Source organism: Protopterus annectens, chromosome 1.part0, assembly GCF_019279795.1.
Source record: "Protopterus annectens isolate FY-2018-M chromosome 1.part0, PAN1.0, whole genome shotgun sequence".
Classification (NCBI taxonomy): Eukaryota; Metazoa; Chordata; order Ceratodontiformes; family Protopteridae; genus Protopterus; species Protopterus annectens.
The window spans coordinates 208,968,617-208,987,795 of NC_056725.1; the positions used below are offsets into that span (position 1 = coordinate 208,968,617).

At 44.3% G+C, this 19,179-nt stretch overlaps 1 protein-coding gene across 1 annotated transcript in view; it reads left to right on the top strand.

Annotated features, from left to right (window-relative positions):
• Positions 1-19,179, top strand: part of LOC122799510 (serine/threonine-protein phosphatase 5-like) — a 995,806-nt gene that overhangs the window by 581,265 nt on the left and 395,362 nt on the right. The gene's annotated exons all lie outside the window — the stretch shown is intronic.

Below are 19,179 nucleotides of genomic sequence, written 5' to 3' on the forward strand. Positions count from 1 at the left end.
TAATAATCTGAAGCAGTTGTTCCTGAATGTGTTGTGAATAATTTCCTTACTAACGTTGTTGAATCAAAGTTATTCCATTCTGTTTCTGGTAAATTTAAGTCCCCAGCTAATATTATTCTTCCCTCCTGTGTTTCAAGCAAGAATTTCTCTAGTTCATCTGCACTTGACTTTGGTGGTCTGTACACTCCAACAATTTTTTATATGTTCCAGGGTTGTTTTTATTGCCACAGTTACACAGTCTGTAGTATTGGTGTTATCACTGAACATGTAATAATCAGGTTTCATAACTATCTTCAATCCTTATCATAACACCTCCACCTGTTTTTTGTTGGAATGTCTGTTACAGTAAAAACATTTATACCCTGACATAACTGGATGTTCATCATGCATACAGCTGCAGTCATAACAGATGTGTTCTCAAGTCTTCTTAAAGCTAAGTACCCGTTGAAAGCATTATTTTGGGAAAGCATTTAACTATACGGTCAGGTTCTCAGGCGCGCCTCGCTCCCCTGATTACCCAAGGTGTCTTCAGACCTTCCTCTTCTTTCTCCATCAAGGCTTTCACCAAGTCTAAAGCAACCATGCACCCTAAGAAACAGATGCTTAAAATGGCTGAGGATTTAATTACTCTAATCAGAGGTTCTCAGCCACCTGATCAGGGCTCCATTATTTCAGAGCACTCTGATTATAATCTATTCCTTCTGTATCCAACACTTCCACTGGGAAGGCCAGGATTATTCAGATTCCAAGAAAAGCACAGGCCTCTGGCTATACCTCCTGTCCTGGACATCCTAGATGATGTTTCCTCCAGCTCCAGTTGTTTCTGTTATCTCAATTGAAAAGTAAAATGTCACAACCTGAACAACCAGACATGAAGGAGTTGCAGGATTTGATGCATAGTGCAGAATAGGATGTACTATTTGGGGCAAATGCTGAGGAAGTATTACGAAAATGGAGGAAAAGGCTAAATCAATGCAAACTGTGAAAGAATTTCTGCAGGTTCAACGCATGCCAAACCCACACACAATAAAAGGGCAGAGGCACAAACCTACACACCTAACAAGGTCAAGGTTTTATTCGATTGGAGACCTTTTTTTCTTCTTTTCATAAACAAACATTCCTACTCGTACCAAAATTCAAGATCCAACAGCAAGCAAGCAAGCAATTTTCTCTGAAACATCTGCTGTAATAAATAATGCTATTAAACTCTAGGATACACAGTTAACAAAGAGAAATCAAAGATAATTCCTGGGTGCCAATTTGGACACAAACACCCAGATGTCAATATTTCAGAACACAAATTGCACCAGGCTGACTGCAAGGGAAATCCTGCAGGCTCTGGGATTCATGGTGTCTTGCATCTTACTAATCCGGCCTCAACACAGCCAGAATGGAAAATACCACTAATTCCATTAATGAATTTCTTTCTGTGGTGGGCTCAAGCAAACTCAGCACACCAAACACAGGTCTTCCATTCAGCAATCAAGCAAATCAAGTTATCACAACAGAGGACTCGACTAGCCCTGGGGCACACAGACCGGTGCATTCAGGGCAAATGGAGCTTCAAGCAACCTCTGCAACCAGGACAAACTACTGATAAGAACAGACAACACCACAGTTGTGTGGTACATAAACAAGCAGGAGAGGAGGACACATTTCCCTCTCTCAGGTAGACATGCCATGTCACTTGGATGGCCATGCTGGAACAAATGGAACTACTATACATAGTTTGCAGGCAAGGAAAAACACGCTGCTGGATCACCCTAAGCAGGAATATGACAGATCCACACTTAATGGAAGTTGCATAGATCTCTTTGCTCCCCAAAAAAACATCAATTGACAAAATTCTGCTCAAGGATCTTCCATCCAAAGGCCTGACATCAATGAGTTTATGCCTTCCCACCTCTTCCTCTGCTGCCAATGCCTCTTCTTCTGACTCAGCAGCTTCAAAAAACTCTTCACAGTCAGCTGAAAACGATTCCTTAGCCGAGCAGGCCCTGCTGCTCCAAGGAGGTGCAGGATGTCATTTTGCTGGAGGCCAGGCCACCAACTAGAAAAAAACTTAAAAAAAAAAATGCGTTTTTGTGTTTGAATGAAAAAGGGCCAGTGCCCTGGAAAACTGAATTTACCTCAAATACTACAATATTTGGCTGAACTGCTAAGCAGTGGACTGCCATTTCTGCAGAATACAACACTGATCCACCTTTCTTCTCTCTCCCTATTAAGACAGTTCCTCATAGCTTAATCAGGCCACACATTACTTTTTACCTTATCCCTCAAAAACAAAACAAAGAGATTACTGTATTCCTTGGACATCCACAGACACTCATGCTTATTATTTGACAGAAATAAAACCTTTCAGAAAATCACAACAGCTTTTGTGGCCTATGGCAGGCTGCCACTGCAGTCTTCTTGCAGGGCATTTTTGGCTCCCTAGCTCCACCTAGATGCGTCCAGGGTTCTCCTTCTTCCCCTAGGGTCTTCTTTATGTGTATTTTGCTGCAATTACTGGTCTTTGATTATATCTGTTATGACTGCAGCTGTATTAGCACTCTAACATCTACATTTATGGTTTTCCATTCATTGTTCTTTTAACCATGTTTCACAAACTATAACAACATCAGTCTTATAGGAATGTAGCAAAGTTTTCAGTTAAAAAGAATATACATTATTAATGCTTCTAGCATTAGCAACCACCAGAGATGCATCAGTTGTTGCTATCTGTGAACTGTTAAATTTTTGTCCTAGCAAAAACCCTGCCTAGTGTTTGTCAAATATTGCAAAATATGTGCTGCAAAATTGTCTCCCCTGATCTTGACAAAACGCATGCCTTCCTGTCTAAATGCATGTGTGCCCAAAACTAGGCTTGGATGCTTTACACATTTCCAGTTTTTAAAACAGGACATTTTTTCCATATAGGTATTTACCCAAAAAATCTTTTCACAGTGACCTGACTATCCTTTCTATAGGTGATTTCTGAAAAATACGTCCGAACACCAGTGCAAGCTATACTATCAAAGAGGGCTGTCAGTCCCCTAACAGTTGGAAAATCCTTGCAGATGACATAATTTGTACCATGAATAAAAATAGATTGTATTTTATATTAAGGCATTCCAAGGCTTGTCTCACATCTCCTATTTTTGTTCCTGGCAAGCATAACACTATTCACTGTTCATTATCTTCTCTGCAAATATAAGTATCAGTTCCTCTAATAATTGAATCTCCAATTACAAGAATATCTTTGAGGGCCAGCTCTGAAGAATCTTAAGCTTCTAATACAGTAATATCTGCTCCATCAATTATTACAAAGGACAGATCTTCATCACCATTAGTCTTTTTAATCCCGATGTTTTGTATATTAAATTCTCATCCAGCTGGTATTGTAAATCCACAGCTTGAGCCATGTAGTCAACATCTGTCTTTATCTTCCTTTTTATTATGGTAATGTTCTTCAATCCTTCCACATTCGGTTTTGATTTCTTTCTTTTCACCTGTCCCTTGCCTCTTTTTTTCTGCCTTCTCTGTTGGAAAAATAATGCCCTTTTCTGTAGACTAAAAGGCTTTCTGATAGAAAACTATCATCATACCCTGTAACCTGTGTGTTGCATAACAAAGCAGTGTCCTTTCTACTACGTATTCTTTCCTTTACAGTCATTCATCAGTTTCTTTTTCTTCCTTGTTATTTGTTGTGAATTTCTTCCTTTCTTTCTTTTTTTGTTTTTTTTCTAAACAAACTGGATCCTCAGATTGCTGAAAACTTGTATAAAGAATTCCAAAGTTGTCAAGTCTTGTTTTATAGGGGTTGAATGATCTTTGCATACAATAGATGCATCATTTCTTAAATCTGTTCTGTTTGCTCTATGCCTAACAATTATTTATTTCATCAGTCCAGTCATTAATATATGAAACAACAGTTCTCCAAGCCATGCGAATTGCACAAGTGCAATCATCAAGTCTAGAAGCAATTCATCCAACTTTTGACATGAAGAGCACAGATCCAGTGTTATCAGCTCTTACCTTTAAATATGCATAGCATTTATGACAGTGTACAAGATATTTGTGCATTAGCAAATCATTAATTGCATACTCATTTAAGGAATCAATATTCATCTTCAAAATTATAAAATATTGTAAAAGAAAAGAATAATCAGCATCAGTAACCACAGAATTCAGAGAGAACTTAAATCAACTTCTATGACAAAACATCACACCAGCAATATAAAACTAAATAATAAAGTACAGTAAAGATGTTCTGACCATACAAGTTCTGCAAGCCAGACAAAAGTAATTCCTTTACATCGCTATCGCTCACAGTCGTACTTCTTTTTAACGGTTGTTTGTCTTTTCTGCTTTTCCCAGTTAGGGGGTCGCCAGAGCAGAACTCCGGTCTGCTAATGATTGGCAGTAGAATTTTTTTTTTTTTTATGGTGCTGAGTTGCCAGCCCGATGCCCAACCTTCAGCGAAGGCATGCCCATTCACGCATGTATTTCAGATGCCACTCTACCGCGGGGAGGACATGCAGACTCAACACAGAAGGCGCTTTAGCCGAGAATCAAACAGGAGAACCTCTTGCTGTGAGGCAACAACGCTACCGCTGTACCACCGCGGCTTTCTACTTCTTTTTAACGGTAAATATCAATAAATCACAAACCAAGGTAGGATTGTTTAGATAGAATTCTTTAGTTACTTGCCCTCCATTTTTCCTTCTCCACAGTCAGTTAGTGAGAAGGTTCTTCACACCTTGAATTTGCAAGACAGTTCAGATGTTATTTAGATAACACTAAGGCCATTCACAATTCTGAGCAGCTTTTTATTTCCTTTATCACATATATCTTAAGTTTAGCTGTTTCTAAGATTCTATTCATGGATCTCTAAAGCCATTTCTTTGTGTTACTTTGTTCATGGGAAAAGCCTTTCTGCTTCTGTGAAGGCTCATTCTGCCAGGCCTGTAGCATCCTCTGCTGCTGCGTGTTTCTCTCCACTGTCGCCGTATTCACCCCGTCCCTCCTCATTCTGTTTTACTTTCTTCTTTTTTTTTCTCCCCTTGGATGCATATGTTTTTCCTGCTTCTTAGGACTGTTCCTCCTGGGGCTATTCAGTTCTGAGGTATGTACATGACCTTTAGACCTTGCACCTTGAGCGGGAAGCGTACATGTGATGTATGACTTCTGTAAAATCCTGAGGGTTTGGTATACTAGCTGAATGTCGGGGTACCTTTAACAGGGAATCTCTTTAGTAAAGAATACTGCAGCAGTGAAGAGAGGGATCTCTACTGTTATGGTAAGATTTTACACAGCTGTACTTTCTCCGCTTTACCATTCAGTTTGTCTATTCCTCATAGGTTTTTCACAAAGTGCATCACCCCAGCCACTGCCTTTTGCAAAACCCAGGGAATACAACTTTTCCATACCTGGGTGACCTCCTTATAAAGGATCTCCACACCCTCTAGGTTCATATCAGTTTCAGAATCTCATTTCTGGAAAGAACGGCTCACCTTTAATCCTCAGAAATCTTCTTTAAACCTATTCCAGAACCTGGTGTTCTTGGGTTGCAGACTGGGTACTTGCTGATGTGACAACCTGTTTCCCCCAGGAAAAACTTCATTCCCTACTCCACATTCAGTCTACCTTTGGAAGGGAAATTCTGAGTACCTTGAAACCATTCCCTTGGTACCTTTTGTCAAGCTACACATGAGAAAGATCCCCTTTGGTACCTGAAATCTCTTGGGTCTCGGCACACATGCCTACTGGATTTTCAAATTTCCCTTTCCCTTTCTAAAAAAAGCATTACAGTGGTGGATTTCTCAAATTCACCACAGACCTGGCCTTCCCTTTAGCCCACCCCCCACCACTGCCATTCAGGACCTGCACTTAGATGCATCAGATATTATTTGCGGAGCACAGATGGGCTATTCAATAATTCAGGGCCAGTGATCCTCCAAACACACGAGGGGATTACATCGGTGTCAAAGAAATGAAGGTCTTTATTTGAACCCTTCGGGTGTGTTCTCCGCTATGGAGCCCATGTCCTCCCAGGATTTTCAGACATCATTACAGTAATGGGGGTACATCAGTATCCAGGAGGCAGCAATTATTACCATGTATGCAGGCTAGTTTTTCTGTCATGAGATCAGTCTGTAAAAGCAAATCTGTCCCTACTGTCAGTTTATCTGAAAACAGTGTTCGTGAAGATTCTTTAAGTAGGTCCATGGAAGACCTTCACAAATTAATACTACACAGAGGTCTTCCTAGACATATTCCACAGGTAGGTGTCTCTGAAAAAGATTTGTCTGCCTCCTCTCAGAAAAGACACCTCAAGCTGTTTAACTCTAGGACTCCTTGTTCCCAGGCTTGGAGGGATGAATGCCATATCTTCCAGCTTGGAGAAGTACCTCTATGCCCCCTACCCCTGTTCCTCTAATCCCAAAAGTTTCTTTTGAAGACCCAGTGGCACAAACCAAAAATCTTGGTGATGACTCCCTTCTGGCCCAGGCAGCAATAGTTTCCTCCTTACCTAGTCAGGGGTGCTGCTTAAAAGTTACTCCACAAAGTGGACTTAAACAGAAAAAGGGTCCTCTACTTCATTCCAACTTACTCAACCTGATGGAAGAAGATGGTAGAATCTTAATTCCTTTCAGATGCTAGGAGATGAGAAAACCTACCACTAGAAGGTTTTATTTCTCCAAATTGAAAACATTTTCTATGTGCCATCTTAAAAAGAATGAAAACCCCCTCCAGGTGGGGGTCCCCTCAATTTAGTCTTACTTGTGTGAGGTGTGCAACACTGAACTAGCCTATTCTCTGTAAAAACACACTTGCCAACTATTTCTGCATGCATGCCACTTATCCTCCCCTTTCACTTGAAATCAAATGGTATGTAAAAGACGTCCTTCACTTGACTCCATCTAGAAGACCCCCCCCCCCCCAATCTCAACGTTATTTTGGGAAAAAATATTTTGGCACCTTTTGATCCAGTGGCTTCTGCCTCCCAAAAGTGTTGTACTTCTACCAGAGAGTTTCTATGTATAAGGATAGGGTCTCTGTAATGGATAATCCTTTTCATTTCCAAGGTGGTAAATGAATTGTGTCTCATTCAGGCTTTAGATTTGCCTACCTTTGTTCCCAAATCCACAGAACAGGGATGAAAGGCTTCTCCACTCCCTGGATGTGCACAGACAATTTAACTTATAACTTGAATAAGACTTGGACATTAGGAAAACAGACTAACTTTTTGTTTCCTTCCAGGAAGGCAAGTTGGGCAACCTGGTCTCTAAACAGATGGCCTCCAGCTGTATCTCAAAGTTCATCTCATTTTGTTCCTACCACAGCAAGTTCCTGTCTTCACATGTAAAAGCACATTTCACCAGAGCAGTGTCCTCCTGTGGTACCTTGAAAGGCGACTCCAAAGCCATTCTGGAAGCAGCCACCAGGTCCTCTGTGTACACCTTCACAAGGCACTACGGAGTTTCCTTTGCCAGCTGTATACTCCTAGGATTTGTAGTCAAGCTCACCTGTCTGTAGTCTGTCCATCCAATCTAACCTTTAAGCTTCGGGAATCACCCATCGGTACTGGAATACTGCAACATTTATCTGTGAAAGGACAGTGCAGTTGTGTACAAATTTACCATTATAGAATATCTCCTAGTGATCACTAATGCAGTATTGCACCCCCCACACACACACACACTGTATATTCTTGTTTGTGCACCCTGTGGACTAAGGGGGGGAAACACTTCCTCTCCCCTCCTTTTATCTGACCTATTTTTATTGCAGTGCTGTATTTACTTAGGCTTCTTCAGGGTCTGTGGGCTCTAGATGGTCTGAGGCTCTTACATTCCCATGTATCCCTAAGCCCAGTTGTACACCAGATGTATAGGCATATAGAAGGTTTGTAGCTTTGGTACGCTGGACGGACATCTGTTATCTTGGCAAGATAACACATCAGTATTGGAATACTGCAACAGTGATCAATAGAACATCTACTGTTATGGTAAGATGTCCTTCTGTATCACTGTTGCATTATTCCTGAAAGAAGGGATGTCTCGTCCTGGGCAGCCTGTTGCTCTGCCAGTATGGAAAAGCTTGAAAGGGATGACTCCTTGTGTCACATTTATGCTCCTCGTACAGAACATAAGCATAAAAGGGAATTAAAGACGCAACTACCCAGAACTTCTTTTGCCACCTGCTCGAATGCCATTGTTGCCAGTTGGTTTGAATGTTTTGCTACTGTTCTGACTTTTAGAATGCCAGATAAGTGCCCCACTGAGGTTATTTTTTTTGTTTTATTTTTAAAAGTTTGATCTGATGCTATCCGTGTCATTATTGATCACAGATGGGTCTTGGATCTGACCTCCAATCTGGGCCTGCAACTGAAAGGACCGATCAACAGCTCAAGCTCCTCCCCTTTCCAAGATCCCTTGCTACCCACAACCCTCAGATGTCCTTCTATTCTCATGTTGCAGTATTAATACTGTGGGATCCTCCGCCTCAGGTAACCCAAACATTGGCTCCTATACAAAAGCTTAAGCCTGGTTGCTGCTGGTGCATGGGGCATCACACGTAGGGCCATAAACCAGGGGCCTTAAATGTGACAGCTGCATGCACAGACATCAGAACTGTTCTGTCACAGTCAAACGTCAGATCGAGCTCTTCACTCCTCTCCTTCAAGACGCCTAAAGCTTAAGTACCTCATTGGGGAATTGTTATTAATATTTTGTTTGAGCTTGGTTTGTCTATTCTTAGCTGATGTCCACTAAGAAAGGTAAATGCAAATGCGGACGTCATATCCCGCATAAAGACTATTTTGTTTAGGCCGAGAACACTGTCATACCTCCTGCACCATCTTGCCAGTCTTTTGTCCCCAAAACCCTCAGAAGCCATCTGGCCACCCGCAGTTTGTATTTGGAGATTCATAGATTAAAAAAGTTAGCATTAAGAATGGATCTGGAGTCGGACACCCAGGTGGAACTGCCAAGAAAAGTCCAAGGTTTCAAGGCCTACCTCATCTGCCCCTCCGTTGTTGGACGGCCTGCCAACCACCAATATAGGGGTTGAGGGACGTCCGCTAGAGCCATCTACTTTGGTGCCTACCCTTGAGGAAGCCGCTTCTGAAGTACTGGCTGGCACGTCTGTAGAGGTTATTCCAACATCTTATTACTGAAGTTAAGGGGGAGTCAGGCTCCACCGGATGACCTTCTCTGATCTAGGATTTCAATTCTACTTCTTTAGGACAGATCCCTGAAACTAGGCCCACAGCTTCTCCTAAAGCAACTCCCTTAAAAAGAAGACAAAAGACAAAACATTTGTCTGCTTCTTCAGTGGGGCAACCAGACTGACCTTCCTTTACACAGTCCTCGATGCAGGCCTTCATGGCTGTCAGGCCCTCAGACTCTTCTGCTCCCACTATACCTGTGCTTAGCCCAAGACCTGCATCAGCCACTTCTGTCCTTCCTTCCATTTCTCAAAGAAGTCTTATCCTCTTCCTCTGATGAGTCAGTCACATACTCATCCCAAATAGCCTCCCCCTTGGAATACTACTCACCTGATGAGGATTCCATAGAGAGAGACTCCCCTCCAGAGGACAACACATTTGGAGAGACTAGAACAAAAATGGAGTATTTTAAATGGGATACTACCCAGATGAAAAACTCCAAAAAGGTATTTTGAGTTGCTGCAAGTTGAATCACCCTCACCATCAGCCATCCCTCCAGTGATTTCTGCATACTTAGATGCATTTGCATCAGTCTCAAAAGAAACCCTGACTTTCAACCACTTGCTCCCAAGAGACCAGATTGTTTCTACAAGGTCCATGATGACCACAAATTTCTACTGAAGACCCCCTTAGCAGACCCCGCAGTGATAGCTGTAACCCCAGGCAGGCATTCTAGATTTATTCCATCCTCATCACTCCTACCCTCGGACAAGCATAGCAAGGTAATGGACAGGCTGGGTAACAAAATATACACTTCATCCACCCTAGCTTTTAGAGCAATTAATTACCAAACCCATATGGTAAAATATGCCCTGGATTTGGTATTCCAAACGACAACCCTACTGTCCTCCTTGCCTGTTTCTCCTAAGAAGACAGAAATGGCATCTAAAACTGTCCCTGGCATTTCAAGTTGCAAGGCACTTGCAGCAGAGACCTCTACTAGATCTGCTGCATCTGCATCCATGCTACGCAGATACACTTAAGCTTCAGCCACTGCTTGAAAGACTTTAAATTAAAAATTCTGGATGCCCCACTAGATCATAATCTTCTTTTTGGGAAACAGTTTGCAGAACTGTTTAAGAACGTATAGTAGAAGAGTAAGGAACCCCAAGATACTAAACACTTGCTTGTCTCCCCAATACTAAAATATTACAGGAATTACCTGGCTAAGACTATCTATGTCAGAAGAGCCTTCATCACCACCACCCCTTCATCTTCCAGACATAGAAAAGAAACAAGGAGGCAGTCCTCTTCTAGGACAGCCCCTTCTCAGTGAACCCACAGACAGCCCTTTCAGGACAGAAATAATAACAATGCATGACTGCCTTGATCACCTCCATCTCTCAACCTGCCTCTCTCACTGTCTGCCCGTGTGGAAAGAAATCATCTCAGACAGTTGGGTTCTGGCAGTAGTGGAAAAAAACCCACACACCCTTTCCACCTGAGAACCAACTCCACCTAATTCCTCACATTATCCAAGATCTTTTGGCTCAGGGAACCATAGAACCTGTTCCACCAGGCCAAGAAGGAAAGGGTTTCTAGTTCAGGCTATTTCTGGTACCAAAAAAAGGATGACACATGGAGGCCAACTCTGGATTTATCTTTCATAAACCTCTTTCTGAAAGTCCCTCCCTTCAGAATGCTCTCTCTCCAATACTTGCTTCCACTTTTGCCAGCCAAGACATTCCTGGCTAGTTTGGACTTGAAGGAGGCTTACCTCCACATTCCCATACATACCAACCACAGGAAGTACCCAAGTTTTGCTAGACCTTGCTCACACTTTCAATTTACCGCCTTGCCCTTTGGTTTATCCACTGCACCAGGGGTCTTCACCAAGTGCCTAGCTCCAGCCGTAGCCTACTGCAGGACCAAGGGCTTTCACTTCTACTCCTGCCTGAACGACATTATCTTTCTTGCAGAAGAGGAAGACACCATCAAAAAATCATACGGTTCTCCATGTCTCTGCTACAGGGGTTGGGATTCACACTCAACCTCGCCAAATCATTCCTCACCCCAGATTGGGAAAAAATCTTCCAAGGATGTAGGATTCGGTCAGACCTGATGAAGGCCTTCCTCCTGCAGGACAAATTGACTTCCCTGATCAACCACTTCCAGGACCTTCTCCAGGTCGACCACCAGTTTGCCAAACATTTCATGCACCTACTGGGCCTTATGGCAGCCACAATACCCATGTTGCCCCTAACCAGGATGCACATGAAGAAATTAGTGGTATCTAAAGAATGTGTGGTCCCAACACAAGCCACCCTCGACATTTCCAAATATCCTTTTTACCTTGCCTAAAAACAGAACTAAAGTGGTGGATTCAACAGAACTGAATCCAGGTTTATCCCTTCAAACCACAACACCATCTCAACAGATGCCTCAGATCTGGGCTGGGGGGGCTACCATGAATGACCTCAAAGTGCAGGCTCTTTGGCAAGCATCCCTCCTGAAAAAACATCACTGTAAGGGAGAAGACAGCAGTTCACTTAGCCCTGAAGTCCTTTCTTCCTCTCTTACAGCCAGGCCCCCTTCAAATCTTCACAGACACCACCACTGTTATGTGGTACATCAGCAAACAAGGGGGGACCAGGTCTTAGCTTCTCTGCAGGCTAGCAGTGTATATTTGGGAATTAGCCAGACAGAACAATGTATCTCTGCAGGCAGTTTATATCAGCAGATTATTCTCTCTCTGCATCATGAGTGGATGTTACACAGAGAAGTATTCCAAGACATTGTCCACCAGTGGGGCACACCAGAAATAGATTTGCTTCCAACCAAAACAGACAATTGAGAAACTTTTGTACCAAGGATCCCTCTCCTCTAGCTTGGATGGTGAACGCCTTCACCATCTCATGGAAGGGACTGTTTCTGTATGCCCTCCCCTCTTTCCTCTCATTAAGAAAGTCATCCTGAAAATCAGGAGGGACATGCCAAAAAATCTTGCTGGTGACGCACTATTGGCCAGGGCAGCATTGGTTCCCCCTTCAATCCCTCGCCAAGGGCAATCACCACAAGATGCCTCACAAAGTGGACCTGCACACACAACAGAAGGGAACTCTCATGCATCCACACCTGGAGATGCTGGGTGATAAACCTTTAGTCCTCTTCAGACACCACTACACAGAGGATGTGCTACCTAACATCAGGAGACCAGGAAGCCCAACAAAAGGAGATCCTACATTTCCAAATGGGAAAGGTTCTCCAAATGGTGTCTCCGAAGATGTAGGGATCCCTTTCAAGTGGATGTTCCTCTAGTCTTGACCTGTATATGTGAGCTCATAAAGGCAGACCTTTCATACTAATCAAGTGAAAGTTCACGTATCTGCCATCTCTGCATGCTTACCCTTGGACCCTCCTCTACTCTCCATGTTGGATGTTAAATTATTTTTGAAAGGGGTCCTGCACATAAGACCACCAAGGAAGCCTATCCCACCACCTTGGGACCTAAATTATGTCCTGGAAAAACTGCCTTGGGACCTGAATTATGTCCTAGAAAGCCCCCTTTGAGCCAGGCAGCTCTGCATCCCAGCAGATGTGCCCATGGAAAACAGTCCTGTTGGTAGCCCTCACCTCAGCCGGAAGGGTCTCGGAATTACAGGCGCTCATGGCATACCCTCCCTACACTGTCTTCCACAAAGACAGGGTGACCCTGCGCACCAACCCCTCCTTCATGCCCAAAGTGGTCAACGAGCTATCACTAAATCAGTCCATACACTTAACCACTTTTTCCATCTCCTACAAATGACAGTGAGAGAATACTACACTCCCCAGGCAGTTAAGGTTTTACTTGGATAAAACTAAGACCATTAGGAAATCTAATCAGCTTTTTGTGTCCTTCCATTCCAGGGCTTCTGGGCAAGGCAGTATCCAAACAAACTATTTCCTGCTGGATTAGGAAGACTATCTGCTTCTGCTGTTCTTCGCATGGAAAGGACTTGCATCAGGGGGTCAAGGCACACTCTACTACTAGAGCAGTAGCCTCTTCTAGGGCCTTCATCAAGGGCTTAGACACAACTTCCATCCTTGGGGCAGCCACCTGGTCCACTGTACATGTCTTTACTAAGCATTACAAACTGGACCATATCTCTAGAGCCAGTGCAGGTTTTGCAAGGGCAGTCCTGCAAGCATTTCTGGAATCTGCTACTTCTACCTCCACCCTGCCTTCCTAAGCTGTGGTACTCTCCCACAGTAAGAATACTGCAACATGAGAATAGAAGGGCATAGAATAGTTGTGTAAAATCTTACCATAGCCATAGATGTTCTTTGCTTCCATGTTACAGTATTTTTCCCTCCCACCAAAACCCCCTGCATTCATTTCAACTTGTCTATGGAGCAGCATAGGAACACCACGTACACTATAGTCACATTTGTGCATTTCACCTGTCTGGCAGACGTCATCTGGCACCACCTTGACTGCTGTCCAGCTGGGCAATCAATTCTGAGATCTGTGTGTACAGATGTCACATATAAGGCCCCCTGGTTTATGGCCCTATGTGTGACCTCCCATGCACCAGCAGCAGCCAAGCTTAAGCTTTTGTATAGGAGCCAACATTCGGGTCACCTGAGGTGGAGGATACCCACAGTAAGAATACTTCAAAATGGAAGAGAAGGACATCTATGGTTATGGTAAGATTTTACACAACTATTCTGTCTTGTTTGCAGCGATTTTGCTACAGACGTATCCTGCAGCTCAAGCTTCCTTTTTAAGATAAGTAAACTTTTTTTTTTTTTGTGGGGTTTTATCTCTCTTTAGACTAGTCTTCCTTTTATCTTAGTTTAGCTAGGTTTCCTCCCCTCCCAATAACATTTTAGACTCTCTTCTTTAATTTTGTTTAAACCTTTCCCTGGGTTCCCACCCTTTCCTCCCAGGTCCTTTCGACAGCTCTTAAATTTCCCTGCTCTTTGTGTTCAGCTGACCACCCCCCCCTTATTTTGTAGTGTGTGCTTGCGCGTGTGTGTTAGTGCATGTGTCTGTGTTCATGTGCGCATGATGTCTGAAAAGCCTTCTGGCTTTAAAAGATGCCCCTTGTGCTGTTGGAAAATGCCCCATTCCGACTCGCATGAGGAGAGTGTATACTGCCTGGGAGAGCCTCACTTGGAGGTTAATTGTGATATTTGCACCGGATTCAACCCCGGGGCTCTCCTGGAATGCAGAAACAAGCTCCTGCTTAAGGGGCTTACTAAAGGCGTCCTCTGTGTTTGGTTCCCCTTCCAAGCCTGCCTCTGATCCCAAAAGAAGTCTTCTTCCTCCAGGGATTCTCCCGCCAAAAACCTGAGGCTCTCTGATTGCGGATCCCCAGATCCGAGTGTAGCCTCCTTGACTTCGGATCCATGCAGTTCTGCTGCAAGAGCCCATGCTCCTTCTGTCTGATACAAGACCTCAGAGTCTTGGAGACCCACGGATCAGACTAGACACTGACTGTCTTCAGATCCGACCCACCAGTCGGATCCATCCATGGCACCAACTGCCTCTTCGGATCCAACTGTTTTGTCAGATCTGATCGTTATTGAGATTTTCCCTCCAGATCCAGGAGCTTGGATCCAAAGCGCAGAAGTTGGTCTTCCTCCCGAGACTGCAGGCCTTCAGCCAGATCGGGACATCCCTCTGTCTCTTCCAGATCCACCAGGAGCTTGCTCCCCACAGACATGGATAGGATGATGAGCTTTCTCAAGGCGTAAATTGAGTTGGGCTTGCTGCCATCCCTGGCTCAGTTGCCAAGGGGATCCTCTCCATCCGCAGGACTCCTATCTCCTCGTCTGACCCATCTGGGTTTGGACCCTCAGGATTAGAGCATTCCCTATGAGAGGCTGACGGTGTCTGGCATATCTTCCCTTCCCACATCGTCAGGGTCCCTGACGGGCTCTGTTACAGTGTTCTCAGAACTGGCTGTGCCATGGCCTCAAGAGGTCGGTGCTGGTTCCCAGGGGGTGGAGTCAGGCCTAGAGTTTTCTGATCCAGGCTTCAGAAAGTCTGATGAAGCGTCTCTAGGGAAGTGAAAGCGCTTACTGTTTGAATAAAAGGTCTGCTTCGATTGCCGTGATGTGTCTCACTCTGTTCTTTTTCTGGATTTTTAGTCTGCATGTCCTCCCCGCGGTCGAGTGGCCTCCGAAAGACATGCGTGAATGGGCTTGCCTTCGCTGAAGGTTGGGCGTCGGGCTGGCAACTCGGCACCATAAAAATCTACTGCCAGTCATTGGCGGACTGGAGTTCCGCTGTGGCGACCCCTAACTGGGAAAAGCCGAAAAGACAAACAACAACTTCGTGAGACACTTTGTCCTGGATATTTTCACTTTTTTATGTTCAGTTTCACCCCATATCCATGACCATCAGGATCTCTCAGGTGTGCAGATGTCATCTTGCTCTTGGTGTCTCCAAGCTCAGGATCTCATACTAGGCAGACCCTTCGTTCTTCTCCAACCCAAGGCCATGGTGACCACAGACACCTTCCTGTTGGGGGGGGGCATTTTCGGGGAAGGACGGCTCAAGTCACGTGGTCCCCCTTAGAGACCAAATTGCACATAAATGTCCTGGAGGTGAGAGCAGTTTTTCTAACATTGCAAGCCTTCCAGAAGTGTGACACTCTTGGAACTATAGCAGTTCAAAGAGACAACATGGTGGTAGTCTGGTACAACAGTAAGCAGGGGGGAACACGGTCTTATCCCCCTGTGCAGAGAGGCCATGAGAATATCGGAACGGGGTAATGTCTTCCAGGCGCTTTCTTCTTGTAACACAATCCTGGCACTTCAATGTGTTGGCCGACAGGCTCAGCAGATCTATCCCGAGTCCTCACGAGTGGTCCCTGAATCCATCAGTGGCACGTCGGATATGCGACCTATGGGGTCTGCCTTACTATCTCTTTGCATCCCCAGACCACCACAAATGCAGCGACTTCTTTGCCGTGACCCCCCCCGCCCAACTGCAGAGTCACTCAGGGATGCTTTGGTTCATTACTGACCGTCGGAACTTCTTTATACTTACCCCCCAACTCCTTTCATCCCCAAAGTCTTGCAGAAAGTCCATCGCCTGAAGACTCCTCTCATCCTCATTTGCCCCCTTTTTGGCCTCATCCGGTGTGGTTTTCTCTCCTTTGGTCTCATCTGAAATATCCACTCTGGGTATTGGATCCTGTTCTGGATCTCATTTCCCACACTTAGGGGCTTCCTCTTCCCAATCTCCAGTCTCTTCATTTGACCACATGGTTCCTTCCCAGTCCAGGCTCCCTTCTCCAAGAGTATTATCTTGGCCTCTAACAAACCTTCTACCAAGAAAGTATATTCCAGTAAATCGAAAAGATTTTCCATTTGGGCTAAGCAATGCAATCTAGATCCTTTTTCAGCCCCTATTCCTAACGTTTTGTCATTCTTGGCCTCTCTTTTTCACTAAGGGGCCAATTTTTATGTGGTCATACTCCAGTTGGCAGCCGTCTCTAACTTCCATTTTGAACAAAAGTCCCACCTTTTCTTTTAGGCTGTGCAAGGCTTTTCCTCAAAGTGATCTTTCTCCTCAGGCCTCCTATCAAGGACCCATTTCCCACATGGGATTTCACTCTGGTGTTGCAGTCTTTGACGCAGAGCACCTTCAAGCCTTCAGCAACCTGTGATCTTACATTCCTGTCCTGGAAGACAGCCTTGGTGGCTATTACTTTGAGGGTCTCCGAGTTACAGGCTCTCAGCATTAAGCCCCCGTTCATGGTGTTTCACAAGGATGGGGGGGGGTGTCTCTTGGGACCAGTTCTTCGTTCTTCCCTAAGGTAGCTTTGGAAGCTCATCTTAACCAATCTGTACAGCTTCCTGTGTTTTTCCCCAATTTTTCTAATAAAGGAAGTCTGATAACTCTTCATTGCCTTCTCTCAGGCCAGGAAAGGTCAATCAGTTTCCAAGGTATCTATTTCATGTTGAATCACCAACTGTGTTTCTTACATTTATAATAGACACATGGATCTTTTCGTACCAGTTAAAGCTCACTCTACTAGGTTGGTAGCCACATCTTCTGCCTTCTTGGCAAAACTTTCTTCAGATGAGATTTGTGCCTCTGCTACTTGGTCTAACCCCCACACCATTGTTACACATTGTAAGTTGTATTTGGTGTCTAAGAGCAGGGCTTCCTTTGGTTCCTCTGTGCTCTGGCATATTCTTCCCTGAGGCCTCCCAGGATTCATAGCTGTGGACTCTGACCCATCTGTGATCAATAATGATATGGATAGCATCAGATAAAGTTATGTATTTACCATAATTTGGAATCTGTGCTATCCAGCGTCATTATTGATCACGTTCCCACCCTCCTTCCCCCTTCTTCTGGAGACTTGGTAGATAAGGAGGGGTGTCTCCTTTTAGGAGTTTTTCAGTTTTATAGGCAGTTTTTCACTGCTCCTTTTTTCTCTCTAGCCAGCAAACTCGATCTGAGGGTTGTGGGTAGCAAGGGGTCTTGGGAAGGGGAGGAGCTTGAGCTCTGGTTTGGTCCTTTCAGTTGCCTGCTCAGATCCGAGGTTGAATCCAAGACCCATCCGTGATGAATAATGATACTGGATAGCACAGATTCCAAGTTACAGTAAGTACATAACTCTTTTCTTGGTCTTATATATTTTTTTATCACTACCTAGAGTTCATGTTATCCAAGAGGGGAAAATGTCCGTGTGGGAGGCAAATTCACCATAAGGATCATCACAAACTTGGGCACATAACGCACCATACCTCTTGTAGCATCTGTAAGGTATTTGTGCCTGAGACGCTCAGAAACTGTCTGTCTTCCTGGCCATTTATCTTGAAAACCAATGGCTTAGACAGCCCAGGGTACCATGGCGGAATCCTTTAATCCCGAGATACTCCTGCTTGGTAAGAAGAAAGCCAAGACGTCACGCATGGATTCTTTTGCTGTTCAGCCTCCACAGGACATCTGTCTGGAAGCAAGTAATAGCTCTGTAGGTCATTTGGTGTTTGTCTGATTCCTCTGTTGTGACCCCGCCAGACTGGATCAGTCTTTTCGCATGTCCTCTGAGGCTTTGCAGGTGTCTGGTCTGGACGTCGAGGGAGAACTGTGGTTAATTACCTTGGAGGGTCCTAGAGGGATTCCCAGATATTGGTCAGGGAGTAAGTTCTGGGTTCTCTCCTTTAATCTCACCAAGAGTCTGAACCTCCAGTATTTAAGGCTGATGTCCTTTCTAAAAAAAAGACAAAAACTGAGTCATATTTCTCTTAGTCATATGGATCCTCAAAGGGAATGGCAAGAGTTTACTCAGATCTTGTTCCCTGCCCTAATAGCCCTAAAGCCTCTTCAAGGGGTTTCAGTATCAGCTCCTCCTTGGACCTGTACCCCTTCTAAATATCAGGCCTCCAAAAAAACCTATTCCTCCTCTTTGGAGCCTTAATTTTGTTGTGGAAAAAATGAGTCATGCTCCTTTTGAGCCTGCAGATTCTGCTTCTTTGCAACATTGTACCTAGAAGACTGTTTTGATGATGGCTCTTATTTTGCTTGGAGTGTTTCTGAGCTCCAGCCCCTTAAGGCCATTTTTCCTGTTTTTGGTTTTTCACAGGGGCAGGGTGTCCCTTCATACTAATTCTTTTTTTTATGCCCAAGGTGGTAAATGAGTTATCTTTAAATCGGTCGGTAGAGCTCTTTTTTTTTCCCCCCTTTTCCTTGGTCTGCTACTGAGTGGGTCCCGCATTCCTTGAATTTGCACAGACAGCTCAGGTACTCTTTGGACGAAACTAGGACTGTTCGTAAGTCCGATCAGCTTTTTGTTTCCTTTCATCCCAGATCTTTGTGTTTGCTGTTTCTAAGCAAACCATCTCCTTCTGGATATCTAAGGCAAGTCTGTTGTCAGCTTCTGTTAGAGCCCATTCTACTAGGGCTGTTGCCTCTTCTGGTGCCTTCTCCAAGGGGCTGGACACCAATTCCATCCTTGAAGCTTCTACATGGTCTTCATTGTATACCTTTACTAAGCATTATAAGTTGAATGTGGTTTCTA